A 14,651-nucleotide genomic window follows, 5' to 3' on the forward strand; every position below is an offset into this window, starting at 1 on the left:
GCTGTGTCGGACCGAAGTTCGGAAACTACTGCTAGCTAATCGGGCCGACATTGTGGTCGTAGACCCGTTCCTACTGGAAGGAAACTCACCTCGTAGTCTAGCTGCTGAAAGAATTGCTCCGGAATCTGTCTGATGCGGCTCCGGTTTCACGCCGGCTACAATTTCCATAAGTACCCTCAATCAAATACTGATAATCATACTGAGGGTAAAATGACTATTTTACCCCTGGACAAAGTCAACCTATTGGTCAAAGTCAACATTCAGTTGACCTGACTCGTCGAGTTGGGTCACCAACTCGTCGAGTCCTTACTCTCACTTTCTTGCTTCTGCTCGCTACTACTCGTCGAGTTTGGCATAGATTCGACGAGCTCCTCTTCGATACTAACACTCAGTCAATCTGCATCCGACTCGCCGAGTTGTATGAACAACTCGTTGAATCCTCCTTCAACACATGAACACTCTAACTGTGACTCGCCGAGTTGTATGAACAACTCGTCGAGTCTGTTCTTGAGGCATGAAGGTTGCCTTGGACTCGCCGAGTCAGGGCATTGACTCGCCGAGTCCCTTCATGAATGAGTCCTACCTCCCACTCACTGAGTCCACCTAAAGATCACTTGTTCCACTCCGCATGACACATAAAAGGGAAGAAATCGAGGACTCACGACTCGACTCGCCGAGTCTGAAGAACAACTCGTCGAGTCGGTTGCATGCAACACTACTCCGCTGATTCTGCTCAAAACCGGTGCATGCAACTTACAGATCTGGGTTCCTAAAGCTTGATTAGCATGTAAGGTTTCCAACTTTATGTGTAGATATGCATCAATACAGGTTTAAAGGCTCAAAATGCACTAAAAGGTTAGATCTAGGGTGTTCATGCGAAAAGGGTTCCATAAAGGCAGAAGATCTGAGCTTCTGAAGCTGAAACATTGATAGATCTGAAGGCTACTAGGCAACACATGCTTTCAATGTTACTAACAAGCCAAAAATGATAAAAACAAGCCAAACGAGAGATCTAATCGAGGAATGACAAAGGTTTGAGCTTGATACCTCAAAGAAGACTGTGATACCACCACAAACTCGGATCTAACTGCTTCTCCCTTGATTCTTCCTCTTCTCTCCTCTTCCTCTATTCCACAAATGGAACACAACTTCACCAAGTGAGAAAAACACACCAAAGTGATAAGGGTGGCTAGGGTTTTCGTGTGAGGCTCTTCTGTGGGTGAGGGAGGCTACTGAATGCTCAAAAGGTCGTTTAAATAGGATACAAACTCGGGGATTTAGGGTTTCATTCAGACTGATGGACTCGCCGAGTCCAGGATGGACTCGTCGAGTCGCCAACTTAAACGTGCTCGAAATCTCGTCTCTACTCGACGAGTCGGGCTATTGACTCGTCGAGTTTCTCTTGAAACTTGAATAAATAATAATATTAAATAACATACCAGAAACGGGGCGTTACATTTTTTTCAAATCCATTTAGTTTTATCCAAATAAAAACATATACTAAATGTTATAAAGTTTTTAGATGTGTTTGTATTCATCTAAAACTATATTTTGTTTCGGTATTATACTTTATTTTCTTTTTGACGGATATGGATTGATCTAAAACACTAAAACTTACGATTATGTTTATTTTTATGTATTTGGATTGATCTAAAACTTATTTTTATATGTATTGTCAATGCTTGAACTTGGAAACGTCAGATTCATGATTTATATGCGTATGTATGCATAGGAAAATAGGAAAAAAGATGAAAATTATAGAAACCGGTTAATCCGGCGGTCGAACCAGTTAAACCGGGAACCGGTCGCTATACCTGTTCAACTAAAAAACCGGTTTTTAGAACACTGGTTTTCGGCGTTCCTTATATGCACGGAAAGGTATTGAAAAGCCCCACCATCCTATCTAATTGATTTTGACTTACCACAAACCGATTTAACACCTTAACCCTCGCAAGAAACCCGATCTATAATTTTTCCCTTTCAACCCTTTGGTCCAACACACAAATCAAATGGTTTGGGCTTCACGAACAACATTATCAACCTTTAAAATGTTCTAAACCTTTCTTCCCTCAAAGCCCAAAGCCTTATGATAATCGAACATCACATCACAGCCCTAAATTAAGAAACGACAAGAAACAAGGTGTTACAACTCCCCCCCCCCCCCCCCCCTTTAAATTAGATTTCGTTCTCAAATCATCCTTCAATACTTCTTCTACCCCACCGAACGATCCAAATAGAATTTTCTTGAAATCCAAATAGGGTTGCGATGTCGCCTTATACCAACGACTGCTCTTCCAATAATGTAATCAAAACCCCGACCTTAGTCGAAATCATAAACCATGTCGAAGAAATAAGCCCTGGCAAACCAAAATTAACCAATGCATCTTATAAAGAATCTTGAGAGACTACTCAGGAACCCATAATTCTCAACCAACAACCCAATAACTTGAAAATGCTTAACCACAAAATTTTCCTTCTCTATTTAACTATATGACCCACTTCTAGGGAAAACTACCCAAACCAGGAACTCTCAGAACTACAACTACGAACCAAACCCAATAATATACTCCTCGAGACGGGAACCCAGTAGTCTAAACTTCAGGAACTATACCCTAGGGCAAATGATGATCCAACTGTCGTGCTTACTCCCAGTTCCATGACTAGGAACACCACCCAACCATGCATAAAGAATATTCAAAATATCTTGATCGTGAATTTCCCCAAATTCCAAATTTCGGAAATCGTCCCCGAAAACCTTGTATACACACATGACTTCTCGACAAGTTATCACCAACCCGCTACTCCCACAAGTATAATGATGGTCAATCCAAGAATTCTCACATTGTATCCAAATCCCTTATTAGCTTAGGTGTATCCCCACCTGATAAAACACTCGAGACATTTACGACGAACTTTAAGACTCGAGATTTTAGAACTGATACTGAAACTAGTAACCAAGCTTCAAATAGGCGGCCCGCAAGTAATGGGGTTCATAATGAAAATCTTCAGCAAGAGACTTCTAATGCACAAATAATACTCCCACATACTCTTATTGACCACATGAACCAAACCGACTGGTCAATAAGTCACCTGACTCCCAATCAATGCACTATCAACCGAACCTCCCAATAAGACTAATGATTCGAGACTTAAGAGCCTCAATCAATTGACTATCGAGTCTATCCCATATAAATCATTCCACCAATGGTTCACGATACATCGTGACACCATCCAACCATTAAGATGAGAGGTTCATAGCTCATAACCATTCTTGCCAAATCTCAATCTCAGCCATGAAGATTCCCGAACAGTGTCTCGTGGGCCTATAGACATATAACCATCATCCCACCAACCTGTAAGAATTCAATCAACGTCTCGCTTATCACTTACGAAAACCACATGAGCCATACCATACCACAATCACAGTCCTTCCACAGTCTCATAAGCATTCCAGGTATGACCTAACTCATCCCATAGAATGCTACATGCTAACTTGCAGACATACCACACTTCCACACCCGTCTACCAACCTAGTGAACGTTATGGTTACCCCACAGTCTTACAACACTTCCACAAATTCCATGGTCCTAGCCAATGGTCCTACCAACCATCTACAAGAATACCTAATCAAAGATCATTAGGAGCTGAAACCCCTGACCTGCTGGACCTTATCATGCGTTCGGTTTGTGCTTCGAATATAGATCCTTCATCAAACAAGAACAAGTAGAGAGGTCCTAACACAACCCTCATCATGAACCTAGCCATAGATCCCAAGCGCGTCCCTACCTCTGCTCCATGTTCTTGAATGAGATAACCTAATCCCTTAATCTCTGATTCCCTGATTACGACCAAAAACCAATTATTCTCTTGCCCTCGGATTTGCACTCCAAGTTAATCCGTACGTGAATTATTTCTGATATTCCTACACGGTTCTCCCCCACTTGAAATCATTTCAAGAATCGCATTATACGTCCACAATCCATAGCGTCCTGATCCTACAATTGTTCAACTTGATCACAATCCATATTAATAAACATTACGACCATGAAACTACTGAATTAGGTCTCTAAGCCCATAACTATAATTGGTATATACTTAAATTGATAGTGACACAGTCCTTTTGGGTTGCCCTCAAGACTAGAAACTGGGAAAGATGATTTTGGAGAAAGAGGTTGATTTATTAATTTGTTTAATAAATTGAAATAAGTAATTTATTAATATATTATGAGAGTAATATATTAATTAGAAATTGCAATATTTAATCGGAAATTAATTAAAATTAATTTTGGGATTAAAAGAATTAATTAAAAGTGCAGGGACTGAATTGTAATTATTTAATAGTTGAGCAAAAGGCAATCTAGAACCCTCCATAGGCTATGGATGGTTTCAAGAGCCTTAGGGTTTATAGAGTGGTATCTTATTGGATAATCAGGAAAGTGGATAATTACCCGGTTTAAGATAATCTTGGATTTAGGCTTATCTAGGTTTTCTTGACTACACTATAAATAGGACTTATACCCTATGATTTTCAACCACTTGTTCTTGAAGAAGCACCAGCCGAAAATTTGCCTCTTCAATTACCCGGTTTAAGATAATCTTGGATTTAGGCTTCTCTATTTCTCTATAATCTTCTTCAATTGCTAGTGTTGGGTGTAAGCCATTAGAGGCGTGAGAATTATGACACTTGTTCTCAAAGTCTCAACAACACTAACGGATTTAGATTGTTATTACAATATAACAATCAAATGTATGTTTTGTAACCCTAATTATGTAATTTTGATTATATACTAGTGTTCTAGGGTTTGTACATTGTTGTTCACATGGTATGTTCAATTAGAGAAAACGTAAATCAATTTTAAGATTGCATGCACACATAGGATTGTTTCTAATGCTCAAAACCCATTAGTGGTATCAGAGTGTAGGTTTAATTTTCTTTTGAATTGATATTAATGTGGACTTCAACAAGGAGGAGAAAACAGAATCTTCATTTTGGTCATCAAACACGTCGCGGAGTTCTTCCAACACGGCGTGTTGGCCAACAAAATCGATCCAACACGGCGTGTTGAGCTGTCAGATCCTAAAAATTCAATTTTTTTAATTATCTCATGGATTGATTAGGATAATTACCTTAATATTGTTTTAATCAAATGAAACTGAACATTTTAAAATGTAATTTGATATTCTTATCTTGAATTCATGATTGGTTTTATTTTTAATTTAATTAATTGAATATTAATTTTGAAAATTTAAAATATAACCTAGTATTTTTGAAAAGTTTTTAAAATACACCCTTATATTATATGTAACATTAAAAGTCTAATATTACTATATATATATATATATATATATATATATATATATATATATATGTGTGTGTGTGTGTGTGTATATATATATATATATATATATATATAGGGTGAGGTTCAATAGAGAACCATAATTAACCAAGGAACCAATTTTTTGTTCAACTTTTAAAACTTATTTTTTATCAAAAAAAATACAGAAATTCATAAATTTTTATTCTTTTTCCAATGATATAAAATTCGATTTTTTTTATGTCAAATTCACAATGTGAATCTTCGAAAATTCACAACGTGAATCCGGATTCACACAGTGCATCCGAAAAATATTTTTCACATTCACAATGTTAATATATTAATTTAGATATTTTTAGATTTTTTTCCGATAAAGAATAAGCTCTAGAAATTGAAAAAAAAGATTCGGTTCCTTGAAAAACCCATAATTATGGTTCTCTCTCTCTCTCTCTCTCTCTATATATATATATATATATATATATATATATATATATATATATATATATATATATATATATATATATATATATATGGAAAAGTTCAATAGAGAACCATAATTATGGGTTCTTCAAGGACCATCTATATTTTGTGAGACATGAGGACCAAATCTTAGCCCTTGATCAAAACTGATATGTGGTTTAGATTTAATCAAAAAAAACAAAAAAAACAAAATACCGGCGGTGACAGTTTGTGTAAATAACACAAACTTTGTAATTAACTAGAAAACACGGAGGGGTAGAAATGTAACCTGGCACATTCACAAACGCATTCATATGGTTTTCATTTCCCAAAACCATTTCATCAATCACAAACCCTTCCATCACAAATTTTTTCAGATTAACCCTAAATCGATTGCAAAGTCGAGCTCTTTATTCTGATTCTAGCTCGAATTCATCCTCTGATTCATACTCGAAACAAATCCTAACTGATTCACGTAGCCAAAAACGATCAGAAAACCCTCGGTCAATCTCGATTATCAACAAATTCTTATTACTTCAAATTCATAACTTCAACCTTCTTATTCAATCTCGATTATCAATCATTCCTTCACAAGATATGTATTAATTTAAGCTATTCAAATTTCAGATTGTGTAATTGAACCGATGAATAATTTGGGTTGTACAGATTCTATGTTGAATAACCCTAGTATATCAAATCAAAACATAGATCATATCCTCGCTGTTAACCATTCTCCCAATTGAAGCAAAGTGGATCAAAGAGAGTTAATTTCGGTTTCTTGTTTACAAAAACTGAAGATCAAACCTAGAAGATCGCTAACGAATCAAAATCATATATACAGGTTCTTTCTTTCCTTAATCTATCATCCTTTAAATTCACATAAACCCTATCCTTCTAAATAGAAGGAATTGACGACCATTCAAAATCATAAACCTTAATTATGTTATTTAGATTGTTTCATTCTAGTTTTAAGAATCGACTTTAGAACTCATACCCATCAAAGGCTTTGATTTCACCTTTCAACAATGTCTTGTTCGAGAGAATCATATTCCAATTCCCCTTCTCAATATAAAAGATGAATCACCAATGTCATTATATGAAGTAGATAGAGTGATTAAAATAACATGTACTGAAGTCTAGTCTAAAGAACCAAAGAGAAGTAGTTAATTCAAAAATAAAGGACATAAAACTATTTTCCAACAAAAACTCAATCTTTAGCTTTCAAAACAATATTCTACTAGTTCTTATTTTGTATAGTACAATATCTAATTATTCTGTTTTGTTTTGTATATGAGCTTCTAGTATACTTTTATAGTAATTCTGAGTTTTGTATGCTAGAGTTAGTATTCTATCCATTCTAATTTTGATGATGAATTGCTAAATATCGAAATTGTTGATAAGTTTTTCATTGATTCTTGTTGATATTTATTTTATAATAGAAAAATTGATGAATAATTGCTGAAAATCGATCATGTACGATAATCCTTTGATAATATAGAATTGATGATGAATTGTTGAAAATAAATGTTAAAATTTAGAAATTCCTTATCAGTGTATGTAAGAGAGAAAATGATCATGAATTGTTAAACATTTATGTTTAGTATAATATTCTAGTCATTTTGATTTTGTATAACATATGATTCTAATCATTTTGATTTGTGTCGTAAAAATTTCGAGTTTTTTGGTTTTGTGTATTAGCTTCTAGTATAATATTCTAGTCCTTATGGTTTTGTATATTAGAGTTAGTATGGTAGTCATTCTCATTTTTATGTCGAATTAATGAAATCGGTTGATTATGAGTTGTTGATAATCCTTATGTAATAGCAAAATTTATGATAAATAGCTGAAAATCGATAATTGTTTTTAATCCTTTAGCAATAGCAAAATTTTTTGATGATGAATTACTGAAAATCGATGTTTTGATATGAGATTACAAAAAATCGATGTCTAAAATCAATTATTTATGATAATCCTTCAGTAATAGAGAAATTGATGATGAATTGTTGAAAACCGATGTAATCTCGAAATTACTTATAGATGTCTATAATAGAAAAAGTGAAGATGAATTGTTAAACATTGATGTTTAGTACAATATTCTAGTCATTCTGATTTTGTATAGTATATTATTCTTATAATTTTGATTTGTGTAGTAAAATATGTAATTTTATTTTGTATATTAACTTCTAGTATAATATTCTAGCCATTCTATTTTGTATATTAACTTCTAGTATAATATTTTGGCCATTCTGTTTAGTATCATGTTCATTCCCATTTTTATCATAAATTGTTGTAAATCGATTGTCGATGAGTTGATAATCTTATGTAATAGCACAGTTTATGGTAGATTAGTAAATTGTTGAAAATCGAAAGTTGCTTATAATCCTTCAGTAATAACAAAATTCTTTGATGATGAATTGCTGAAAATCAATTTTCTGATATGAAATTATATAAAATCGATAAGTAATCAATCCTTTATGATAATCCTTCGGTAGTAGATAAATTGAAGATGAATTGCTAAAAATTAATGTTGAAATATCGAAATTCCTTATCGATGTCTGTAATAGAGAAACTGATGATGAATTTTAAAACATTGATGTTTAGTACAATATTCTAGTCATTCTGATTTTATATATCATATTATTCAAGTCATTTTGATTTGTGTAGTAAAATATTCAAGGAATTATGTTTTATATATTAGCTTCTAGTATAATATTCTAGCCTTTCTAAAACTATGTTGCTATAATGAGTAAGAAGTAAAGTACATTGTTTATAGTAGTAGAAAGATTAAAGTATGTTGCTATTTTTCGTAATTCTAGATATTCTGATATGGCATGCTTTTGGTTTATAATTGATATTCTACCATTCTGATATGATAGATCGTATGGTACTTCATAACTTATTATTCAACTGAATATTATGATTTCATTTAATAAGTTATACTTATAATTTTAGTGTCTTATTGTTTTTCAGGAACATGAAGAAATGTTTGAAAAGGCCTTCTAGAAAGTTTTTGTAGAAAAAGAGAATATGGAAGAAATTGTTTTTAATTGTATATCGATGTTTCCAAATGAAACTAAAACATGGAATTGGCAAAACAACTCAATGACTTATTTTCGAGTACAATTTTTTGAAGTACCAATAAGCCAGAAAGTGGATAAGCGCATGTTGGAATGGTAGAAACCCAAAATCAAGGGACAGAGGAAAGGATTGAAACCGAAGATAGTGAAATGGAGGATAATGATCAAAATGATTAAAATCAACATATATGGATACATTTGTGAAATTAAATAGGAAACTCACTTTGGAGCATATTTTTTTTGTCAAATTCTAATTTAGATGTCGAAAGGATAAATACATCATGTAATTAGATGTACACAACATTGTTCAATTTATTCTAGTATGAAAAGATGATAATATATATAGAGAACATTGTGCAAACTATTCCTTGAAAATATTGTTCATTGTCAAAGTTTTCCTTGTGCAAACTTTACTAATTAAATAATGTTTATGTTTTTAATAGAATAATTTGATTAATTACTTGAAAATAATGTGTATATTCTACTAGAGTAATATTATATGTTATCTATTTTCAAAAGTTATATGCATAATCTTCTAATATAATAATGGTGTAGGATATTCTAACTTGTATGTTGAATATTCTAATAGAATAATGCTTAATTAAATCTAGACTTGTTTAAAACTCTTTGATATGTTATTATTCTAGTAATTCTAAATATTCAATATTTAATATTATGTTGTTAAGATGTAATATTCCGAAATTGTGTGCAATATTCTGAAGTAATGTGAAATATTATGAAATTAGGTGTCAATATATAATTTTAGACATTATAATTTAGTTGGAAACAACTTGCTTCAAACTTTTTGTTAAATAATAATATATGATTTTATACATTTTTCTTTTTGTTAGAAACAATTTGTTTTGAACCTCTTTGTAAAGTATTGTGATAGCACTTGATTAATAATGAGGTAATGTAAAATATTCTAAAATTATGTGTCATATTCTAAAATTGTGTGTCATATTATGATTTTAGAATATGTAATATGATAGAATTAAGAGTTAATGTTACAAGAATGGTGTTGGTTTAATTATTAATGTGTTGTTTATAAAGACATATTTTTCATAATATTTTTGAATCTTGAGTATTTATATTAATTTTGTTTATGTAAATGAATTGATTAAATGGAAAAATCAAAAGCAAAAGTCGATGAAACTAAAACAAAGAATCTCAATAATTAGAAAACCATTCATATTTTGAAAACAAAATTTCAACATAGTATCATAAATCTTCATCATATGGTTACCTTGTTAGACAAAGGGATGAATATGAATCTCAAAAACTCTTATCAAGTTATAGTTAAATAACAATGCACTAACAATCATAAAAAGTCTATTACATGTTTGTGACATATAAAATCTATTACATATCCATGAATCTCGATACTTATAGTTGAAAAAGTCTAGATTCAAATATTCAAGTTCCTTTCACCCTCTAGAATCCAAAAGAAATAACCATCAGGTCAAATGAATTGTTTGCAAGAGCCATATTGTGCTGCAACATTGTCACTTAGAACTACAAAAACTAATATACCACCATATTAACATATAATAAAAATAATGTGCATTCATATGAATTTAATCATAAATGTATGCTCAATATTCAATAAGAATAATATGCGGTAACATGAACTAATCAACAACATGATGTTAATAATTGGAATTAATAAATCTATGATCAATATTCTATAAGAATAACTGATATTGGTGAAAAATCTACCTGGGTTTCCGATTGATTTTCCTCATTATGGAGAATATCTGAATCACCAATACTTAACATAAAACACTAAACATAGTATTGTTCTAATTATGAAAATATGTAGTGCTATATATATATATATATATATATATATATATATATATATATATATATATAAACAAATTTATGCTAAAAAAACCATCTCCAATCTTTTGTGTTTGAAATAAAATATTAAAAAAAATAATCATGTCATTGTATTAAAGAGTTGGCTTCAATAGAAAACCAGATAAAAGACAAACGTATAACATTAAACATAGTAACGATGTCAATTATTATTGAAACAAAGTCATAAATTCTACTTCGTGGTGTAATGTCCTAGTTTGTAGCATAATATTCTAGTTATGATTAGTACTGTAAGATATATTTAGCATATGATATCATGTCAACATTATAGGTTCAATCAAGTTTTAATGAATAGAGTAAAAAATTACATGAAAATGAGGACTATAACTAACCTGAACCTTTTCTACTTCATACAAAACTAGTCAATGCATCTTTTACTTAACATGCAACTGGCAAGGAGGGCTATGACTAACCTGGACCTTTTACTAAGATATTATATGTTCTTTAATCTCAACATATGTCATAAGAACTTCTAATTTGAAACATTCAAGTTCCTTTCGAGTTGGGCTTCATTAACTAAATTTCTCTGCAACAAAAATGAATGAATTTTTAGAATCGATATGGATTAAAATAAATACTATGTTTTAACAAGTTATTCAAACTTCACATGGATGAAGATTTACAAAACTATATTCATAACATTTCAATGTTAGAATTAAGGTAGTTTAATCAGAATAATATACACTATTAGAGAATCACATCACGTAATAACATATCGTACCTTTATAAGAACCATAATTTATTTAATAGCATCTAATATTTTTGTAGTACAACCTATTTGTTTCTTACAGGTTAACAAGAGCACATTTAAACAAAAGTGTGGTAAAATGCATCTCTAACAATTTGTGTTTAAAGAAAATTACGTATTTTAACAAAAATAAGGTAAATTTAATAAGATTAGTGAATATTGAATTATTTTACTCCAATTCTAACTCATAATTTGGAAGTATACTCATTCTTAAATAGGAGTTTATTTATGGGAAGGAAGGGGTGATACATCAGAATCTTTATTCATTCAGGACTTTCATCAAACAGATAGAATGCATGTATAGTTTAAAAGAATTTTCTCAAGAACAATAATTGATTTCAATCAATCAGTATGATGTTTGATTGCTGAAATCACAAATCATACATATATGAATTGGAGAAATCACTAGTAGCTTGATGATTCAATTAGTTCATGTTACAAGGTTAACAATTGAACATGTTACATGCAAGTAATAATGAAAGCGATGAAAATACAAGGAAGAAAACTCAAACCTTGATCAATTGATGAAATCGTGATGTAGAATATAAATCACAGTTTGAAAGATCGTTTGCAATTTTTGAAGATGAAGATAAGCATAAATCAACTGAACACTTGAACTTCTACCTTGGATGAAATCGGTCATCACAGAGCTAAAATCATTAACAATCTTGTAATTAATTGTTGGTGTCGATAGATGAACATAAACCTCAATCACCCAGATTATCAATTGCAGATGCAGAAGAATGAAGAACATGAACTCGTGAAACACAGAAATCGCGACTTTAAAATCTATTATTTAGCATTGTTCGATCAATGTCTAACTCAAACTAATTATCGGTTGATAGAATAGAAGATTTAAGGAGATAGAAGATTGATCAGATTGAATTGAAGAACAAGGAATGTTGATCCATCGAATAACTTGGTAGAAGAATCAAAGCAGTTGATTTCTTGATGACGTGAAGATAACGCTAACATTATATTAGATCTGATCATATTAAATTTTACCTTGGGACTAATCTACCCCTCATTAACTAATTAATTAGATTAATTAGAGTTAATCACATTTTTTTATTAGCCACAAGATCAGTTTTAATCAAAGGCCAAGATTTGGTCCCCATGTCTCACAAAATATAGGTGGTCTCAAATGAACCTCTACATATATATATATATATATATATATATATATATATATATATATAAGACAATCTATAAGAGGGTATAGGGACATTGCCTATAAAATGGCGATTGAATGGGTGCCCACTCTCACCCACCGCTTCCTTGATTGGTGGAGGGTCGTTAGCCGAACGAGTTTGATAGGACACTTAATCCTCATTAATAAGTATAATGATCTATAAAGTAACTAAATATATTTTTTTATAAAATTCTCAATCTTAGTTACTTTTGGAAAAATGTGAATTTGTATGCTAATCCATGAAATTGCACATGACACTTTATTGGTCGTTAGTGGAGTATATGTGGTTAACCAACACAATAATAGAGACTAATAAAGAGTGGGAATGGGTTTCTCGTAAATTATCATTGATTAATGGAGAGCGTGTGACTAAACGACACATTAAAATGAGATGATAAATGACATCGAGAGTATCAAGCTAATTTGTATGGTTATTCACATCTTGTTTGTGATCATCGGTATCCTAGTCGCAAATTAAAGAGCATAATCGAGATTAAACATGTCATTGAAAAGTTCAATGATTCTCAAATGATCTAGGAATTTCATTCAAAACCCAATTCATTGAAATTCCATTTTTGATGGTGAAATTGGTAAATTGTCATTTACCTACTTATATATAATTTGCAATTAGATTACGACATCCTTTTTCTAATTTGTAAATTATTTAGTTGGATCGTAGCCTTGATATTTCATTTGGGTGTTATATTGAGAATTATTCTTATCTAAATAAAACATTCTTTTCTATTCTTTCAGATGTCTACTCCTAATGATGCTTCTGGTTCCTCCTTTAACAACAACAACAACTTCTCTATGTTAAACATTTGTGCAAAGGTGAAATTGGATGGCACCAACTACAATGACTGGATGCGGAACATCAAAATGGCACTTCGTATTGAGGATAAAGAGTATGTCCTCAAAAAACCACTCGATGAGATTGATGAAACGAAGGCCACTCCTGAAGAGATAGCTGCCTACGATGACTCGAGAATTATAGAGACACTATGAGGATTACTGGTCTTACGAGATGAACAAGGACCTTAAGGAAAAGTACCATAAGAGAGCTCGTGAAGAAAAGTATGAGGTGGTAAAGTCCCTTATGGCGTGCAAGATAAAGGATGGTGACTCTGTAAGCAACCACGTTTCAAGAATGTAACGATACGTGCATATGCTCATCAAAATGAATGTGAATTTTGATGAAGAGTTAGTAATCAAAGGAGTGTTGAACTCTCTACCAAGTTGTTATGATCAATTCATATTGACCTTTCATTTAAATAAGAACGAAACTACTTATCACAACTGCACAACCTCCTGTAAACAATTGAAGCAGGAATCAAGGGAAAAGGTGTTGACACCACTCTAGTTGCCCCAGTTCTAGCTATTGGTCAAGGGAAAAAGAGGAAAGGTCCTCCCAAGCTGAACTGGAAGGGAAATTCTCATGATGGGTCGTCTAGTAGTGGACCCAAAGGAAAGTCCAGTTCTGATGTCCCCCCTGTTTCCAACCCAAAGAAGGTCGCTTGCTTTTACTGCAATGACAAAGGGCATTGGAATCGAAGTTACCTGAAATACTTGCAGGATATCAAGGATGGAAAAGTGAAGCCAACCTCGGCAGGTATTTACACTATCTTATCTAAAAACTCATCATATTCTCATTCTTGGGTCCTTGATATAGGATGTGGTTTTCACATTTGTTTTGAGTTGCAGGGGCTAAGAAAAAGTAAGGATGTGGAGCATGGGAGATTAAACCTTATCATAGGCAATAGGAGATCATCACCTGTTACCAAGATTGGAGTTTATAACTTAGTGCTTAGAAGTGGGTTATGTTTAGATTTGAATAATTATTGCTACTCTTCATAGATGACACAAAACATCATTTCATTTCATGGTTTGTATAGACAAGGTTTTATATATTCTTTTGATAATGAGAATGGATCTATTTCTGCTTAAAAATGGTGTATTTTATTTTAAAACTTTACCTGTGA

The sequence above is a fragment of the Lactuca sativa genome, chromosome 9 (genome assembly GCF_002870075.4).
Source record: "Lactuca sativa cultivar Salinas chromosome 9, Lsat_Salinas_v11, whole genome shotgun sequence".
NCBI classification, from domain to species: domain Eukaryota; kingdom Viridiplantae; phylum Streptophyta; class Magnoliopsida; order Asterales; family Asteraceae; genus Lactuca; species Lactuca sativa.